At 43.4% G+C, this 19,455-nt stretch overlaps 1 long non-coding RNA gene across 1 annotated transcript; it reads left to right on the top strand.

Moving 5' to 3' along the window:
* Positions 1 to 8,003: 8,003 nt before the first annotated feature.
* LOC120322767 lies at positions 8,004 to 8,544 on the top strand. The gene is made up of 2 exons (XR_005562668.1): positions 8,004 to 8,091; positions 8,279 to 8,544. It is a non-coding gene; the product is annotated as an uncharacterized LOC120322767 (long non-coding RNA).
* The last annotated feature ends 10,911 nt before the right edge of the window (positions 8,545 to 19,455 follow it).

The following is a 19,455-nucleotide window of genomic DNA, read 5'->3' as shown; positions in this document are numbered from 1 at the left end:
TAAATTACATGGGTGATTTTGTCTTCATTCATTTTTTTTTCTCCTGGAGGGAAAAAAAAAGCAAGAAAGCAATACTTTTGTATGAAGAATTTTCAGGGTTTTTGGTTTGGTTTGGTTTTGGGATTTTTTTAATGAAGCATTAAACAAGATTAGCTTGCCATTTAAAGGACTGACATATTTTCCTTAATTTGTGTTAAATACTTGGATGTCTTTTCTTGTAAAAAATAAGAAGTTACTTGTAGCTAAACTGACTTAAAATGTCATTAAGAAAATAGAAGTAAACATGTTTTCAGAAGTCAATAAATAACTTTGAATGACTCAGAGTGATATTTAAATAAAAGAGCTGTCTTTTCAGTCAATGATTAATAATTTTTTTTCAACCCAAGTATCCAGATTTTAGAAGTGTAGGAGTCTTCAGCAGTTCTTTCATTTCCTTAGTAATAAAGAATACTCAGCTTATTAAAAACCCACTGAAGATTTCAGGTCTAAATACTGATCTAATTGATTAGCTAAAGCTTACATTTGAAAATGTGGTTGGTTATTCCATTAAACTCCTCCCTGGAGGCACAGTGGGCTTGCCATACCTTCCCACTTCACTTTGCTGCTGGTATGGATGGTTCAAAAGGTCAGCAAATCCATCATCTTTTTCCTGAGTTAGACATGGGAACAGCAGCTCTTCAGGGCAAACTTTACTTCTCCCCAGTGCACAAGGGGTGTGAATCCCCTGCTCCCACTATGAAATATTTCTCTGGGTGCTAAACCAGTGTGATGGGAGTCACTGGCATCAACGAGCCACTGCAGCAGGCAGCAGTGCCTGGGTTAAAGGATGAACCAGGATTTTTCCAACAGCAGATGGCAGCTCTCCCTTGTCTGTCTTTTGTGCACACAACACATCTGTTAGTTCTCCTGAGCAGGGGAAGTAACTCATCCCGTCTACAGTCCGCATTAAAAAGGTATTGGACCACCAGCTTTATGTGCTGACCACAGAAAAGCCATTCCCTTTCACTGATGGGTTGTCAGTGTAGAAAGATCTACCCATAAAAAAATGTGACATCCTGTGCCAGGAGGCGTAAGGTATACTTTAGGTCCCTCTCTTCTTCTGTCAGGTGTGGAAGATAAGGGAGCTGTAATCCACCTTTTGAAAAAGCTTAGATGTGCAAGAATTGTCTGTGCCCTGGATTCAGTGGCTGCCTTGAGCACTTTTGTCTGGTCCAGCAGCGTGGCTTCAAAGCAATGCTCACATTTGCTTCAGTGGTTAGTCTGGTTCTCAGAGTGATTTTGGGGAGCACAAACTAGATGTCTTCTGGGGAAAGGCAGAGAAATGCCATTCCACTCTGGCACTTCAGGGAAACTTTGTCTTCCAAATCCATATGTGGGCTGCACTACTTTAGGACCCTGCAGCAATTTACACAGCACACGTGCTAAAAGAAGACTTAAACCATTCAGAGCTCCCACAAGATCCTGAAGTGCTTCTTGTGCCTATATATGAAAGGCCAAGTGCCACAGGCACCTTCCTATTTGCCAGCTTTTGCCCGCCTTCAAGTCTGCCACCACTGCACCATCCACTCACACTTCTAGTTTGAGATCCTTTCCTCTCTTCAGCTGCTTTCCCTTCTGTTGCCAGTCCTGCTTGCTGAACCTCTCGTTTCTTTTATCAGACCTTTTTCTTACTATCCATTTGCCAACTGTTCTCTCTTCTGCCTTCAGCCTCCTGAAAACACAGAGAGCTGTGACTTGGGCCCCTGATGGAAGTGGTATTGCTTTTTATTCAATGAGAGTGACATGAGGGACAAAGGGTTCCTGGGTAGCAGAATGATTTGCTGGTAGAAGCAGATTACTAATGTTATGACAGCCCTTAATATGAGAGTATTGGCCAGCAACAGATCTCATGAGAATAAAGGTGATCCCCTTGAAGTCCTATTACATTGCCTTGAGAGCACAGCAGACATGCACCTACTATGTGAGTACAAAACAGCAGCAGCTGCTCACATGGACTCTGTCACCATGGTGGAGGATCTGGAGGAATGGCAGTGCTTTGGTGTGGCTCCAAGGTTCCTGTTCCTGTATCCCACAGAAGATCCCCTCAAAATCATACTGTAAAATACCTTTTTCACCTCCTCCCCACCATAGTTGGCATCAGCACCCCTGTATCCATACTCCTATTTCCAACACAGTGAGTGCTGCTTTTCTATACAGGTTGCTTGGCAGGGGAGACAAAGCTTCTGATGGAATTACAGCTCTGGGCTTGGGTCAACAGGGAAGTGATAAATATCACCAGGCTGCCCAGGAGTGGTGCCACACCTCTAAAAGCAACTCCACAGGGTCTACAAGCTGCAGCAGAAATCATTCACACAGCAGCTATGTGAAAATATCAGCAACATCAGAACTGTCTGCCAAGTCCTGGCCCAGTATGGATGGCTTTGCCTCAAGGCCATGAAACAAACATTTCCATGTTTGTGTAAAACAAATGGTAGAACAGCTCCTTCCTTCACTCAGCAGGGCTGACAGCTATTCCAGGTGTCAGACTGGCTACTGGAGCCTCTGGAGAGGTGTCACAGCCCCCAAACAGTGTCTCCTTCCAGAGCCACCAAGTTGCTGCACACATATCCTGCAGGAAGGCTTCTTGCAGGAGTTGAAGGAGGGAATTCAGCACCTTCCAGAGGTTGATGTGTGAGCCCAGTCCTCGAGAGACAGACTTACTGCACCAAATTATTCGTTATTTTGGCATAGCCAATCGACATCCAAAGGTCTTGCTTCTTATGATCAATTCAGTCAAGCAAAGGATCCTCAAGGCAGACAATTACACATCTGTTGAGCTCTGAAACCTCCAACTCCTACTTCTGTTAGTGCTGTATTCTTGTGCTTCAATCTCTCCTTGCCATGGGTGTAGTCAAAGCAGAAAAACAAAGAGCATATGGTACCTCTTCTGAACACAGGTGAAAGTGGGGCCCACGCTCCCTAAACCCTCTAGAGCTCGTAGAAGGATGCTACATATCCCACATCTTCAGAAAGGTGGTTGTTTAAATGTATGGCAGTGGGATGTGGTATCAGAGTAGAATTGTATTCAGTGCTTCACAGTCACCTACCTGTACCTGCTCCTTGCTCCATTACAATTTCCCATTAAGTTCCTGTTCTGTGTTGCTTTTTGTGCTGATCTTTCAAAATTGCCATATACATATGTTAAATCAGTCTCTGCTGCCCACACAGGTTTTCCAGGTATGCAGACATTAATTTACTGAGAGCATGCTTGGTAATTTTTGCCAGTGCCCTACATGCCCTGTAAATGGAGTCGTGATCACTGTGGTTTGCAGATCACTAATCCTCTGTTTTAACGCCTGATTAGGTCCCAAATCCATCGTTGTTAGTGAGATGTGGGTGTGGGGAGGGCAGGAGGATTTCATCCTCTCAGCTGAGAGTTAAGCTGCTAGAGGTACACCCGGCTGGTGCTGTACCAGTCTATTAATTAGCTTGCCTGGAAGTTTCCTTGGTGCTGCTCAGTGAGGTTGTGGAAAGGTCAGACGCTCCATTAGAAGTGCTGTGCTTCAACTTGAAGTCATTGCATTTAACACTCAACAAATCTCTAGGAAAAAAATATCAAATAAAGCATTAGCATAAAAATATTTTAAAAACTCAAGTCCCCACTTCAAGCAGCATTTGAAAGAACACCAAATCATGATAATTAGCATCTGCGTAGCTCCTTAATTACAAGGACCTTCTTCATTCTTCAAGTGAGCTTCACAGGGGTTTTCTGAGGTAAGTGCATCAGTGGTCACCACTGCACTTTGCACAGTGGGAAATGGAATTAAAGATGGTTTAAGTTATCTGCCCCTAAAATAAGACACCAAGTCCCTGATAGATATCTCCATGTCCCAAACCCCATTAAATTATATTGATTATCAGCAAAGGGGTGTCATTTTATTGCTTAAAATGTAACACTGCAGGATGAATGGAAAATACATACCATCCTCTCATGTTGGGAGGAGTGGCTGATACCCTGAGAGCTGTGCAGCCCTTCAGAAGAACCTCAACAGGTTGGAAAGGTGGGCAGAGAAGAACTATCTGAAATTCAACAAAGGCAAATAGAGGGTCCTGCACCTGGGGAGGAATAACCCAGGCACCAGTACCCAGACAGAAACTGATGCACAGGAAGTTCCACCTGAATATGAGGAAGAACTTTACTGTGCAGGTGACCAAGCACTGGAAGAGATTGGCCAGGGAGGTTGTAGAGTCTCCCTCATTGGAGATATTCAAGAACTGTTTGGATGCAAATCTGTGCAATGTACTCTGGGATGACCCTGCTTGAGCAGGGAGGTGGGACCAGACGACCCACTGTGGTCCCTTCCAACCATTCTGTGATTCTGTGATCCTTGCAAAAAAACCCAAACTTGGAATTAAATGGCAAAAAGGCAGAATTTGCTCGAGTTTGGCATATATATGTAAGACAGCCCTCTGCCTTTCCTGCCAGATGGTGCCAACTCTCCAGTAAAGTAGTGTGGCTGTGGTACAGACAAGAGGCAATGGCTTAGCTCTCAAATAAAACAGGTGACAATCTCTGAAGCTGAGGTGAGCTGTCCCCTGAACTTCCAAACCCTTGCTGTGCCTGCTTATGCCCCGGGAGGTGGGAATGTGCTACCTCGAACCTCTCACTTGGCTTTAAGATAGGACTTGTGTGTCTCATAGCTGGGTGAGCTGAGAATGTGTGTCTCAGGGTTAGGGCAGCACAGGAGACAGATGGCAGCTGGTGAAGCTGCAGTAACTCCACTGCACTGAGATGCAGGTGAGCCCGAAGCAGCCAGGCAGGCTGTCACAGAATCATAGAATCATACAGTATCCTGAGTTGAAAGGGAACCACAAGGATTATCGAGTCTAACTCCTGGTCCTGGACAGGACAACCTCAAGGATGTCACCATAAGACTGAGAGCATTGAAAGGACCTGTGGGAACAAGCCCTTATCTCCCACCTCTGCTATGAACATCCTCTGTACGCTCTCACCTTGTCTATCCCTTCCCATCACAGCTAAAAATTTGGTGTGTAGCATACTCAAAATGTTTTAGAACTGTGCATGTGGCATACGGACTGCGTTAAAGCCTTATTCAGCCACCTCCTTGAGTCGTGTTTCCAGATGCTCTTTGCAGCAGAAGGCAGGCTTTAACCCCATTTTGTCTGTATTGCAACTGGTAAAACTAAATACAGCTAAATGGACCACAGTGTCGTTGTTTTTGAAAAGAGAAAACTGTTTAAACCTGCAAGGTTGGAGCTGACAGCCAGGAGCTGGCTGGGGAAAGGCGGCTGCTCCCAGCTCCTTGTCAGTAACACCACAAACATACGGCCGGACAATTTACAGCAAAATCAAAAGAGGGCAGACAAGGGAACGCAACCAACCCCTCCTGCACTAACAACGCTATCACAGCTCCAGCTGGAAGAGGGCAGCATGTGTTTTATTTAATGGTTTATATTGCTCCATTGCTGAGGTCACATTTCTGAGAACAAAACAAATCAGCCGTAAAACCAGGGAGCCTCTGCTGCAGCAGCTGGGTCTTGGCCTGGAAATTCAAAGTTTGGGTCTAGATCCAAACTCTCCCCAAATGCCCAAGGACTTGCATTTTAAGACTTAGATTGTGTTCATTTCTATTTATGCTAAAAAACCCCACCAAAGAGAAAAAGCTTAGCACGAATCTATTAGCAGCTGGCCTAGACTTCTCATGCTATTGTAAATGAGGTCAGCAGGACTCTGCAGGATATTGTCATAAGGTTGCAATTAGCAATGAGAATTATGCCACACACATTTTACATTAATGCAGTTGCAGTAAAAAGCTGTTGAATTCAGACATGAAAGCAACAGTTTGTGTCAACTAATAATACAACAAAATATAAACTTTAGATGCAAAGACACACCAATAGTTCTTTTTTTTTTAAAAAAAAAGCTCTTGTTGAGAAGTTCAGTCACACTTTATATTAATTTTTCATTTTTGAATATAGAGGGCACTAATTTATTATTCACTTGAATACAGACATGATTTATATGGGTGTGAATATGTCAGGGAAAAACGTCATATGGATAGAATTATGTCAAGGAAAGGCATTTAGTTAACTAAAAGCCTCTTAAAAAGTAAATCTAGTGAGCTATTACATTTTATAAAATACTTAACTATACACTATCCTGTCAGTCTATTCACCAGTTGCTCTCTACTTACAAGCTGTTGATACTTTATATGCTGTTTAGGAGGAGAACCTTGAAGAATAAGGTGATTTGAAAACTTCAGATTTTTGAGTTTATTGCTAAGGCCTGGATACTGTTCTCCATACAGTCAGTGAGATCAGTTCATTAGCTATAATTGGAAAAAAGATTGGGTAGTCTCTTTTGAAATAATGACACCAAGGTTTCTATATTCAAATAAATTTATATGGAACGGCTCGTTGGCAAAGGTATTCTGAAATACAGAGAAGACTGAACTGAATATATTGTGAGAGTGTTAGTATTTTAGATCTTTGCCTTGTTTAATTTTTAATGTATTAATTTTGCATTTCTATACGGCATCTTTCAACACAGAAGTACTGGGCTAAATTTAGTTCCAGGTAATGGAAAATCCACTAAGTAAGCAAGGGCCATGAATGCATTTGACAACATCTGTATGAGGGACTGTGACAGCACAAAGCTCCTTGCAGAGAGTCCCAAATGGAGGCTCAGAACCCAGTGACATCCAATGGCAAATGCCTGCAGTCAGCACATCTGGATCAGCACATCCTGACACCATTTGTTGCAGGGTCAGCCACAGTCAGGTTCAAGCTGCTGTTTTCCAGGCTGAATCCTTGTGGAGGACAGCAATGGAATTTTCCTAGGCCCTCAGCTGAGGCTGCTGGTGTATTTTGTGTGTGTGTTATGGTATCCTGTTTCCCATACTCCCCCACGGGGGTAAATTATGACTAGAAAATCTCATTGCAGGACTGCCGAGTACTGGAAGGACCATTAGTGACATGGGAAGAGAAAAGCAGCAAAGTAGACCCTGTAGAGGAAAAAGCATCTGAGGTGGTTCCACAGGCTGAAAACAATCTTCAGACATAGCATGGCAAGGGAGATGTCAGTGCTGCAAGGGAAATGTCAGCTTAGCCAGGGAGCCACTGTGGTGGGAGATCTCTGTGGCTGTGGTTGAGCCATTGTTGTGCTCTGGCAGCTGCATTGCAGCTTTGCTGGGAATGTTTTGTGCCACGGCCTTGGAAGCGGGTGGCAAGGCTGACTGCTGCTCCTCTTGCTGCAGGGATGAGGAACAAGCCCCCTGACACCACAGTCTACACCCAAATAGTTGGTTGGGTGCCTGCTGCCCACCCTGGAAGTCTCAGGATATTTGCTGGAAAAGATGATATTCATGTTGTTCACTCTTTGTTAGATGTGATGAGAAGAACAGGCTCAGATCTGCTTCCAGCTGGCAGTGCAGGTGAGAGAGGCTGACCCTCTTGTCCTGTGAGCCACATGCCAGAATTTGCTGGTCTTACGTCACAGGCATCCAGAGAGCTGGAGGAACTCCATCCCTCCATCCTACTGACACACTGAGCAAGGCTCAGGGGTGGTACTGGGCAGACTGGTTAGCTCAACTGGGGCATGTGTATTAGCTCTGCCTCTCAAACTGGGGATTTTGCTAAGCCAGCAGAACATGAGCTCTAGGTCTGGGGAGGATCTGCACTCCGTCTGCTTGGATGTGGCTGCTGTTTGATCACACCCTGGGCACAGTGCTGTGATCTGCTGCTCAGGTTTCACCCAGCCCTGTGTGAGGACACCTCGTGCCTCAGGCATGCCCTGTGCCCCTCATGGGTTGTACACCCTGAGGGTGGGCTGTGAGAAGTTCTTTCCTTTCTCACTTTGGGCATGAGGATAAAACCATGATTAAGCCTCACTTGCTCCCTTTCTCAAACTTAACTATCCATCAGACGGTGTTTCATCCAAATGGATGCTTTGCACCTCATTCTCCAGACAGCCACACCAGCAGTCTGCAATCCAGAGCACTCCTAGTGAGACAACTGTCTGTTCTGTCCTGGTTTTGCTGTTATTTTTACCATTTTCTTTTACTACATCTCCGAAAAATCTGCAAGTCTTAGGTAATTTGGCTTAATTTACTGCAAGGATTTCAACATTCAGTGAACCAGACCAAATTACTGATTTCAAATGTCTGGTCTATAGCATGGAGAGAGTCTTGAATCAATTACAACCAGCAAATATTATGTGTGTGCAGAAGTGCAGGCTGGTTCTAGCAACCGACCCCTTTCTGTCCTTATGCTTTTCCAGGGAACTGAAGAAATTTTTTCAACAAGACACAGAGTCCATGATTTTACAACAGTGCTTTCTAGAGATCACTTTGCTGGAAGTCCTGAAGTCCCTGACACTAAGAAAAAAGGCTCATCAAGTGACTTGAGATCACTGTGTCTGACTGGAGCATAGATGTTGTATGAGGAGACACCCAGGGATACAATTTTCCTAAATTTTCTTTGTGAACAGGCAGTTACCTTCCCAGCTGTCAAGAACCTCTATGAATAAAGCCACACAAAGTGTAACTGGCCACTGCTGTAGTAATTTAAAGCAGTTTCAGCCATCAATGGCTCATGCTGCAAAACATTGGCTTTCTTAGAGCTCTTCCAGATGAGAAGCACGTGAGAGATTGAGTTGTGGCACCTTAATAGCTTTTGGTGCTTGTCCATACCTTTCCAATAACGGTGAGTTGTCAAGGTTGACCAGCTCATCCCAATCACAAGTGCTGTGTTTATAACAAATATATTCTGTGGCTACAGAGCTCTTCCCTGTGTGTTTTGATAACAACTCTTCCTTCATGTGCTTGGATTTTCTACCAGCTTTATCACAATTTTGTAATAATTAAGATCAGGAAAAAGATTTGCAAAGACCATACTAAAATATTCTTCCCTCTTTTTAGGCAGCAATTTATTCTAACATAATATATGAAATAACTGTGTGATAGGATACATTCACATCAAACTTTGGTTGTTCCAATTGACCCAACAGTTTTCTCCAATTAATTTTTCTGTAATATAAAAATGAATCAGGTCATTTTATAGACTTGCAAGATGAGCTTTTGAATTAATTAATCCAGAATTTTACATTTCTGAGATGGATTCGTAGTGCTAAAAGTGTAGGTGTATGTGCAGCAGTTTAAATAATCAGACTAAATGATTCACAGTGTATATATAAAGTTGCAAAATAGTAATCTTAAGGAAAACACATGTTTGAAGAGCATTTAATGTTTATTTTCCTATTATTTGAGTAATTTTGAAAGGCATTTTTCATGGATACAGAGTAAGAAATATTGCAGTAAGAAATATTACAGTATTTTGCCTTAGGGGGATCGTGTTCTTATCTTCTGACTTGCGAGAGGCATGGGGTGAAATGTCCAAGCTGTTCTAGCTGTCACAGCCACATAATATCCCTCTGAAGTATGTTAATATTCTCTCTGAGCTGTTCCACTGAAACCCTCCCACTACAAGTTGTCTTCAAACATGAGAAACAGCTTGAAGAACCGTGAAGCTGCAGGACTGTGTGATGCTGCTTTGGACATGTTGCAAAAGGGGACAAGAAAAGGCAAGAAATTAAAACTAACTGGTGTGGTTAAACTGTGGAAATTCATGTGTCTCGAATTCCACGGATTTACTTTAATTGGTGCTGCGATCTGTTTAGTTAAGCTGTTGTAAATCCTAGTGTAAGCAATAGGAAGGGCATTTAGCAAGGCTAAGACAAGGAAGACTTGCTTCTCTGGGCTCTTTCCACAGTCATGAGAGAGAGAAAAAGGCCTTTCCAAGAGAATAGCTTGGGCTGTGGATCTGCTGAATTGATCCCATGAAAAGATGATAAAAGAGCAATGTCTCTTCCTCCAGCCTGTCCACTCCCTCCAGTTTGCTCTTGTACTCACAAGCACCATCAGTCAGACCAGCTTTCTAACACCAAAGACAACAATGACCTGTTTTTCAGCTGCCAGGCTGGTGGCTGAAGTGGCAATGGGGTGACCTGGCCTTCTCTAGGTTAGGATCCCCCTCACAGGGTGATGAGCAGTGCTTTGAGTCACTGAGGATCTTCACAGAACTCTGACTTACAGGGCATGACCACTATTCTGCATTACACATATGTTCCTATAAATATATGTGTATATATACATACAGATATATATCAATATGTATATGTCTGTTTAAATACTAACTATGGAGACACACATCCCCATGTTTGCCTAAGAAGGGGTTACATAAATATATAAAAACTACATTGAGGAGCAGTTTGTTTAAAGAAGTGTTGCTATGGCTGCAGTGGCTTTTGTGTACAGTTATTTAAAATACGGGCTTATGCAGAATGAAGTGACAGACAGATTTGTATCTTTGTGTGGTCAAACTGCCACTGGTTCAGCTCTGCTTGTTAGTTATGACAGAGGACAGCATCTCTTGTGTCCTGAGTGAGCAAGACTGGAGCTCACTGCTCAGCTCTCTTCAGGCAGCTGTGACTCAAACAACTACTCTGAAGCTGTTTGTTTGCTTGAGAAAGGAGGTGGATGTGTGTCATTTCCTTGCGTAGACACATAGGCATAATTTTCCTTTCTCGTTTTGTTTTCTGTTTTCTTGGTTTGTTTGTGCTTTTGTTGTTGTGTTTGTTTTTTTTTAATGAGATGGCAAATCACTTGGGACAAGCAACGCAAACTGCATCAGAAGGACAAGGTTTCTGAGCATGAAAAGCTGAAGGATCTGAATTTTTTAATTGGTCTTCATTTGAACCCCTAAAAAAAGGCAAGAGGCACCTGAAATGTCAAGGCACTTAAAATTGTTGTCCTTGGATTACACAAGGGTAAAGCAGTCAGTGAGCCTATCAAACAAGTCATGAACAATTTGAGAAACATGCGAAGGAAATGTGGCGTGGAGCCTGAGGTTGAAGGGACTACAAAGGAAGTGATTTCAATGAGGAACAAGTGATGCTCGGCAGACACAAAAGAAATAATTGTTCATCCCTATGGATAGTTCAGCCTTACCCATTTGTGATTCTGTGGTGCTCTGTACACACCCTCAGCTTCCCCAGGAGTCCATGGGCAAATGTTGTGTGCAGCAAACAGATTCCAACCCCATGAGTTCCTCTCTGGTATTTCAAATCAGTTCTGCCAAAAATGTCTTCCAAAAGTCAATTTGCAATTGTTTCCATAGCTGTGTCTTTATAATGGGGTCATTAATTATCCTCCGTGTTATTTATGAAACAATTCTAGTGACTTTCAGATTTGGCCTTTCTGTGCTGACATCTGTGCTCCAGAGACATATTGACCATTGCTCTGATGCCTGTGAGCTCCACCTGGGCAGAGTCTTGTCCAGGTGACCTCTCTGGAGACGTAGACCCTCCACTGAAGCAATCACACTGGACCAGGGCCCAAAGGTTTTGCTTCAAGAATTTCAAAGTGGAACATGCCAGAGCTGGGCAGAGGAATGTCAGAACAGCTGCTCTCTACTTGCAAAATTAGGAGAAAATGAGTGATCTTGATTTTATGGAGGAAATTCTTGGATGTAACGTGTATGGTGCATCCCTAGTGCATGCTATGAAAGTTCATATGCCACCATATGAATGGAATATATCATGATCTGTTAAGTGCTGACATTTAAATACTTGTACTAGCTGAAGGTGTTATATCTTCTTTTAGAGTTGCTCACCTTCGTAATTACAACCAGTACTTGTATTTCTCATTCAAAACTGTGAAAGAATGTTGATTTTTTTCACTTCCAGCCATGACATTACCTGTTGGACTCATCCAGCTTTTCCTCTCTGATGGGTACCTCAAGCAGAATTTCAAGCAGAAAGGATTTGTTCAAGCTGATCACTTTTTGGCAACAGAGGCAGAAGCACAAGTATGAATAAATTCCCAAGTAACTCCTAACTTAAGAGACAGGGATAGAGAGATCCGAAAGATAGTACTTAGTTGGTGAGGGTTCAGACTTGTTTGGCTAAAAAGGGACCCTTCTATCCACAAAAAAGATACTGCCTGTCATCAAGGACTTTACAACCTGAAATTCCGATTTCATTTGTGTGGGTGATAGTCTGTGCCCACAGCTGTGCCAGCGTTGCTATGGCTGTTATTCACCATCAGATGTAAATACTAAACATAAATAAATAAAATTTATGTCAGTCTTTATCTGGGAGGAAGTGTAGCAGAAACAGAACATCTCCCAAGGGACCTTGGCACACTGTGAGGTAAACCAGGCACCTCCCTAAATAGACGCACGAGCCTCTGTAGTCTGAGCTAAATATTCGTTCTCAGTGAGTAAATAGGGTAAGAGCTGTGTCTGAGCACTGCACATGGTCATCCTCAACACTAAGCTGCTGGTGGGCACCATGGCATGGTTTTTTCTGCCCATGTTCAGAGTTGCCAGGGTCAAGACTGCTCCTGCAGATCCCTTGATCACAGCCAACATGTCCCAGGCATAGAGAGAAGTGAGCAGTATCAATGAAGACTGTGGCACACTGTGACCAGAAAACAGCCTGTGCACCATTTTATCTTCCTGCTTGGATGCAGCCAAAAATCCAGTGCTGAAGCTGAGCACTGTGGGTGCTCCTTGGCCTCTGTGTATCGGGTGCCATCTGGGAGATGGAGCAGATGCTGGTGTCCATCACACACTCAACACATTGGGCCAAGTGCATGAGTGAAACTGTGGAGCCTATAAAAGGATAACATGTCTAAAATCCTCATCGGATGTGGGTCTCAGTCACCCAATAAGATACTGATTAGGCATTTAAACGAGTAACTGTGGCTCTGAAAATCCCCCCTCAGTAGACACCAAGGTCCAGAGTATCTGAACATCAAAGATCCTTCATTTCCTGACATTAAAGTTCCTCTGGCTTTTGACCATCATGCTCTGGACCTGCAGATCTATAAACAAGGCACTTGTCCATGTACATCTCATGATCTTGACACAGGAGGCTATCACAGTACACTGAGGAGACTGACTGTGAGCTATGGGCACATATTGCTGTGATAATGACACATTTCCATCATCTCCTGAGCTCACAGTGCTGCAGGGGTGCTGAAATGTGCTGGATGGATGCAACCAACACAAACCAGAAGTCTACATCCCAAACCAAAGTGTGTTTTTCAACCTTAATAGGGAATTACCTAATTTATTCATAAAACACTGTATGAGCACTTGGAGTTGTTAGTCATTGGAATGAGCAAAGACAATACTGTTGACTTGTCTCTTTTGCCCACCAGTTCCTCTATTGGTTATTAAAATGGTAAGCACCCACTGCAACCAGTTGAGGCTCCTTAATATTGCCTTTGTTCCCCTGAAGCCAGGGTAGGAAGGACACATGGCTGGATCATATGCAGCCCTTCTCTGTATATGTTTGTGTCTGTATGTGTGCACATATGCCTGGACTGACAAACACAGACCACGTTCTGGTTTATGTTTCAATATTGTACCACTTACAGAGTGATATTATCTTATTCCAAGCAGGCAGTATTTTGTAAGAATCAATAATCATCTTAATTAATAATGGCTAAAACCTTTACAGACTTTTTTCCAAAGATATCAAAGTACTTGGCAAGCAAAGAACCAAATCATGCTCCTATATCATCATATTGACTTTATTGGAAATGCTTATGTAGAGGAAGGTATAGAAACTTTAGCCTATTTCCTACCCATGGCAGCAGAAAAGGTGAGGGAACCTTGTCTAGTTCCTTTTCAGAAAGGACCTGGCATTCCTGGCTTGACTGAATGCAATACTGGCAGGCCATTTATTCTCTTCTTTGCTCTTATTTCTGTGAGACAGGGCTCCTGCTGGATCTTACCTTTCAGTGCTGTTGGTATTCTGCTGGATTAGACCATAGGTTTTACTAAATCAAGAGAGGTGACTCAAGATCCTTATCTTCACATTTGGCAGTGTGCTGGAGTAATCAAAAGGCAGAATTACACTATCGAGAATTACACTGTCGAGAGAAGACCCTGTATGAAGGCAGGATTAATGAAACTGCTCCAGACATCTTCTACTAGTGTGTGGCACTGCCTCCTTTCCTCTTACCAACTTGTGTAACACCCATCCTATGATTTTTTTTTTTACTGCTGTAGTATCCCAACAGAAGTTCTTAGAGATCGGAAGGTCAATTAAACAAGCAAGCCATGATTTATAAGCAAGACATTTGTGAAGGTGAAGGATTGATCACTTTTGCTGGATGCCAAAATCATCATTCAGTAGGCCCTCAATCTGTGCCAGACAAAGTTGCTCTGGACTTCATCTAGGTTTTTGCTGTCTTCTAAGATGGAGATTTCCCATTCTCTGGGCAGCCTGCTTGCCCAGTGCTTGTCTGTCCTCCAAGTAATTTTCTGTTCCTTAGTAGGTGAGCTTCTCACTCTCCTACTTGTGTCCATTGCTTTTTGTCCTATTGCTGTGCATATCCAAGAAAAATGCAGCGCTACAGGCTGGGCACAGAGTGGCTGGAAAGCAGCCAGGCAGAAAGGGACCTGGGGGTACTAATTGACAGGAAGCTCAACATGAGCCAACAGTGTGCCCAGGTGGCCAAGAAGGCCAATGGGATCTTGTCCTGTAGCAAAAATAGCGTGGCCAGCAGGAGCAGGGAAGTGATCCTTCCCCTGTACTCTGCGTTGGTGAGGCCACACCTTGAGTATTGTGTTCAGTTCTGGGCCCCTCATTTCAGGAAGGATATTGAGGTGCTGGAGCGGGTCCAGAGAAGAGCAACAAGGCTGGTGAAGGGACTGGAGCATAAGTCCTATGGGGAGAGGCTGAGGGAGCTTGGGTTGTTTAGCCTGGAGAAGAGGAGGCTCAGAGGTGACCTCATCACCGTCTATAACTACCTGAAGGGAAGTTCTAGCCAGGTGGGGGTTGGTCTCTTCTCTCAGGCACTCAGCAATAGGACAAGGGGGCACGGGCTTAAGCTCCGCCAGGGGAAATTGAAGTTGGATATCAGGAGAAAATTCTTTACAGAGAGAGTAATCAGGCATTGGAATGGGCTGCCCAGAGAGGTGGTGGATTCACCATCCCTGGAGATTTTTAAACGCAGATTGGACGTGGCACTGAGTACCATGATCTAGTAAATGGACTGGATTTGGACCAAGGGTTGGACTCGATGATCTCGGAGGTCTTTTCCAACCCAATTGATTCTATGATTCTATGATTCTAAATCTGACTGCATCTTCCAATACCCTCCCATAAGGTAGCTGAAGACAGCAGCAAAATCACCCTCAGTTTTTGCTTTTCAAGGCTGAACAAGCCCCGTTCCCTCAGTCCCTCCCTGTACATCACGAGCTCCAGACCCCTACCTATCCTATCTGCTGAGCCCCCTCTTCTCTCAGGCCTTTTTGAATCAAGGACAGATCAGTGCAGCTGGACAGCGACCCACTGTCCAAATTGTGCCCTGCTAGAGAGAGGAACAACTACACTGAGGTTACTGGGGCATTGTCAGAGCTATCTGGGCTCCAAAAACACTCCTAAACCATCAATTTTTAAAACGCAGCAGTCTCTGGATCCAAAGTGCTCATGAGTGTGGTTGCCAAGGTAGTTCTAAGTTTCTTCTCCTTGCAGTTATTGCTACGGGAACATTGCTGGCGTAACATTTTCTCCTGGAGCCTTCCTAGAGCACCTGCTTCTTTCACCGTGTGCGCAAACATCAGCCAGGACAGATGCTCAGGAAAGAGTTGAAACCCCAAAGCTCACAGGGCTGACACCCTTTATCAGAAAAGAGGCCACCCAAGTTCTTGATTTAAGGAGGGAGGCAGGAAAAAGTCTTTGAAGAAGAAGAAGCTTCCTTAAAGTGTTTAAGGAAACCCTTTCCAGAGAGAATATTAAAAATGCATGGGTGGGGTGGGAGAGAAAGAATTCTTATTTATGTATAAAGTTACACATGGAGACAATGTCCAAAATCACTGAAAAAAAGAGTCTGTGTGTCTCTGTTTTCCTGAGTTATGACAGCATGTGTTTAGTATTATGGCTAATACATTTTAGGAGCCAAAGTTAACATCTTCCAAAGCATAAAGGGTTTTTTGGTGTTTTTTGTTTTTTGTTTTTTTTTTTTTAAAGCTCAGTTAAATTCTAGCATTTCAAACCTACTTAAACATAGCAAAATAAAAATCTCTGAAAACTCTTTATTTAGTTTTTTGTGGTCAAAACAATTATGTAATTGGATAAGCAATTCGGTCAGTTCAAATTGGTGAAATTCTGCATTATGGGGCAGAAAAAATTATATTTGAACCTGCAGAAAAAATTAATATAAGAAATATAATGGAGGCTTTTTTTCACTAAGAAAGGACAGCCACACAGATCTAGTCTAAGGTTACCTCGATGTAGCTTAGGGAAGCAAACCTGAAAACTTCATGGGATGAGGCATCGTGCACATCCCACAGCACAGAGCTGCCACAGGACAGTTGGATGCAAGGAAAGGTGGGTGTAGAGGGTGTCTTTGGAGGCTTTGCAGAGTTCTTGCACCCCTCTGTATGACATTTCAGCTGCTGAGGTTGTTGTCTGTGGGTTTTCTGTGCTCAGAGTGTTGGAATGAGCAGGCTCTGGAGGCAGCAAGGGGGGATAGGAACAGTTTGTGCGTCCCCACCCAAGCAATGCATCCATCAGATCAACAAGATGGTAAGGCATATGTGTTTCCCAAATGGTTTAAGTAATTGCTCTTTAACTCAAACTTCTTTTTGTTTGTGGAATAAGGAATTTCACTTTTAATGAGATCACTTCAAACCAAGCTGCTGGGAGCTGAGAGTGTGCGTGTTTTGTCAGGGAATTTTTGTGGAGCTGCTGGTAGGAAGGTTGCAGAATTGGTGTTAGGAGGATTTCTAATGTAGGAGAGGGCACAAAGCTAAAAGGACGCTGCTTTCCCCAAAATCAGTTCTCCCACATCCTCTCCCCTCTGATGGCCTTCAGCTCTGAGCTGGCTGGTAGTGGCAGATCCCTGCTATGATGTCATACTGCCAGGAGATGTATGTGAGACACTGTGGGAGCAGTGGGCAGGACAGGCTCCATCCCCCCGGCTGGTTCTGCCAGGACCAAGTTTTCTGCAAGGGTCTTCGTTCAGGACTAACAGATTTGGCTTCTTTTTTTCGGGTATTAATTGTCCAAGAAAATATAGAACTTCTGTATATTGTTGACACAGGGGTTTTCTTTAATGACTTTCTTGTCTTAGGGACTTAAAAACCAAGGCCAGGACTCAGTGCAGCACTTCATAATGCCTAGAGAAGGGGCCCAGTGACAGCAGGAGCCGTGATCCCTTCCAGGAGTCAGTTCTGGTAGGAGAAGGAAAGCACAAAGCTGATGGAGTTTCTCACCTCATTCCTCCCTCATCCAAGGACAGTTAATTCCATATGGTTGAAAGCAGGGAAATTGAACAAGAAGCGAAAAGGTCCCTTAATTAAAACCTGAGGGATTCAGCACAGACTCAGTGCCAGCCAGTGTCAGAGTTCCCATCCATCCAAGCTCGATTTCCTGTAATTTGTTTCATCTCACCAAAACAGTGCATAACAAATCACCTTCTCAGATAGCATGAGGAGATAAGCTGTAATTCCACAACAACTGGAAACAAAATGTTGTCAAGGACTCTTTGGGCAAAGAGCAACCCAAGCAGGGAGAAGATGAGTTCTGGTGGTTTTCTTTATGAGCTGAGCAATTCTGTTTTTTAAACCAGCAGAATGAGCGAAACACTGAACGGTCAACTTGATTGATGCTGGCATTGCCCAGGCTGCCAAATATCTAGCAGCTGATAGCCAATTTGTACAGCTTCTTTCATCTGACCAATCCAATAACTTTTCCAGAGTTTTAGGGGGAAACATGGCCAGATCCAATTTCTATAATATTTTCAGAGAATTGACAGAAGAGACAAGTCCAATAAAACATGGGCATATCCTTTTTCTTCACAAAAGGCCAGGAGAAAGCAAAACAAAGGAAAACCCATGATTTGTCAATGCTTTCTGAACTGAATGGATCAGCTAATCTCTGCCCTATGAGCCAAGGCAAAGAGATTGGAGAACGTTTTACTACAGATCATCACTGTAATGGCAAAGACTTCCATGGAAGAAGATACACCTCACTTGAGTGTTTGCTTGGTTCTCAGCCTTGGCCCCTGAGTTTTACCTGTACACACCTTCCTTGCCATTCCAGTCTCTCCACCTCACTCTCTGTCTGAAACTCAGAAAGGAAATATTTTTGACAGCTGAAGGCCTGTCTGCTATGCAGGGATGTTTGGGTTTGTAAAATATTAAGAGATTTACTCTCTTCTGTGGTTATATTATTAACCCTGCACTTACCTGGCCACCATTTCCCAGTGTTACATACTCATAATTTGCAGTGGGAATTTAGATACACTTAGATGAATTTCCTCTAGGAGAATAAAAGCAGCAGTTTTGTAATCCTCACTGTTTCTCAAGCCCATTCCCCATGCAGTTCGAGGCAACTTCAGATATAAAAGCTTTATAAGAACTTGTAGATTTGATTAAACAGATTAAATAGACACAAGGATGAAATTTGAAGTGATCTTCCTGGAAGGCTGAGTAGTGGATGTAAGCAAGAACCTTCTTACAAATTTGAGGTCTAATCACTTTAACCCTTCTGTGTTTTAGAGGCCCAGCCAGCAGGCAGAGATGCTGGAGGAAAACCAAGCCCTCCAAAATTTCTGAGGGTCCAGTGAGTGCTCTACAACACTGAGCATCAACCTGTATTTACATAGCCTATTATAAATCACTTATTTAAGAGCCAACACAGCCTTTCCTCCCTTCATTCCCCTCTTAGAAGAACATTAAGCAGCAAAACTAGCTGGACCCTGGCCCTTGGCTGAATGCTCTGCCTTTCCCCATCCCAGTAAAACCCCGAGTACGTGACAAAAGCAGCACTCCTCAGTTGTGACTTTGCTCACAAAAACCTGTCACACAGCCTGGAAGCAAAGCAGATAAGTAATGGCACTCCCACACATAACTGACCATTGGTTTATTCCATACAATAGGAGTGCACACAAATCCCACACTCACAGCAGGCCCCCTCACAGAAATCTTCCCCTTAGGGGAGTCATCAATACAACCACCATTAGTTTCACAAATAGGCTGTGTTGCAAAATACAAATGCTTTCTAAGTCAGAAAGTCCACCTAGCCTGGTCTCTTCTTTCTGACAGCAACTGGAAGCAGACTCCTGAGGGAAGAGGTAGGAAACACAGTAAGTGCTAAGTTATCTATTCCCTGCTTATGCTGTCCCAGCCTAGATCCCTGTAACCGGTGCTTTAGGAACTGTGAACTATAAGTAGTATCTGAACCATCTTATTCAATAGCTCTCAATGGACTTCTTCTCCCTGAGTTTGTCTAAACCTGTGTAGGCTTTTGGCCTCCACAACATCCTGCAGCAATGAGTCATGACTCAGTTATGCATTGTGTGAACAAGTACTTCCCCTTGTTTATTTTAAAATAAATCTGTTACTTGCTCTTTTCACTGGACACTCTTCAGACCT

This window comes from Pipra filicauda, unplaced genomic scaffold, assembly GCF_003945595.2.
Source record: "Pipra filicauda isolate LSUMZ 115617 unplaced genomic scaffold, ASM394559v2 scaffold151_size3305965_pilon, whole genome shotgun sequence".
NCBI lineage: Eukaryota > Metazoa > Chordata > Aves > Passeriformes > Pipridae > Pipra > Pipra filicauda.
This window is presented reverse-complemented; position numbering and strand designations above follow the sequence as displayed.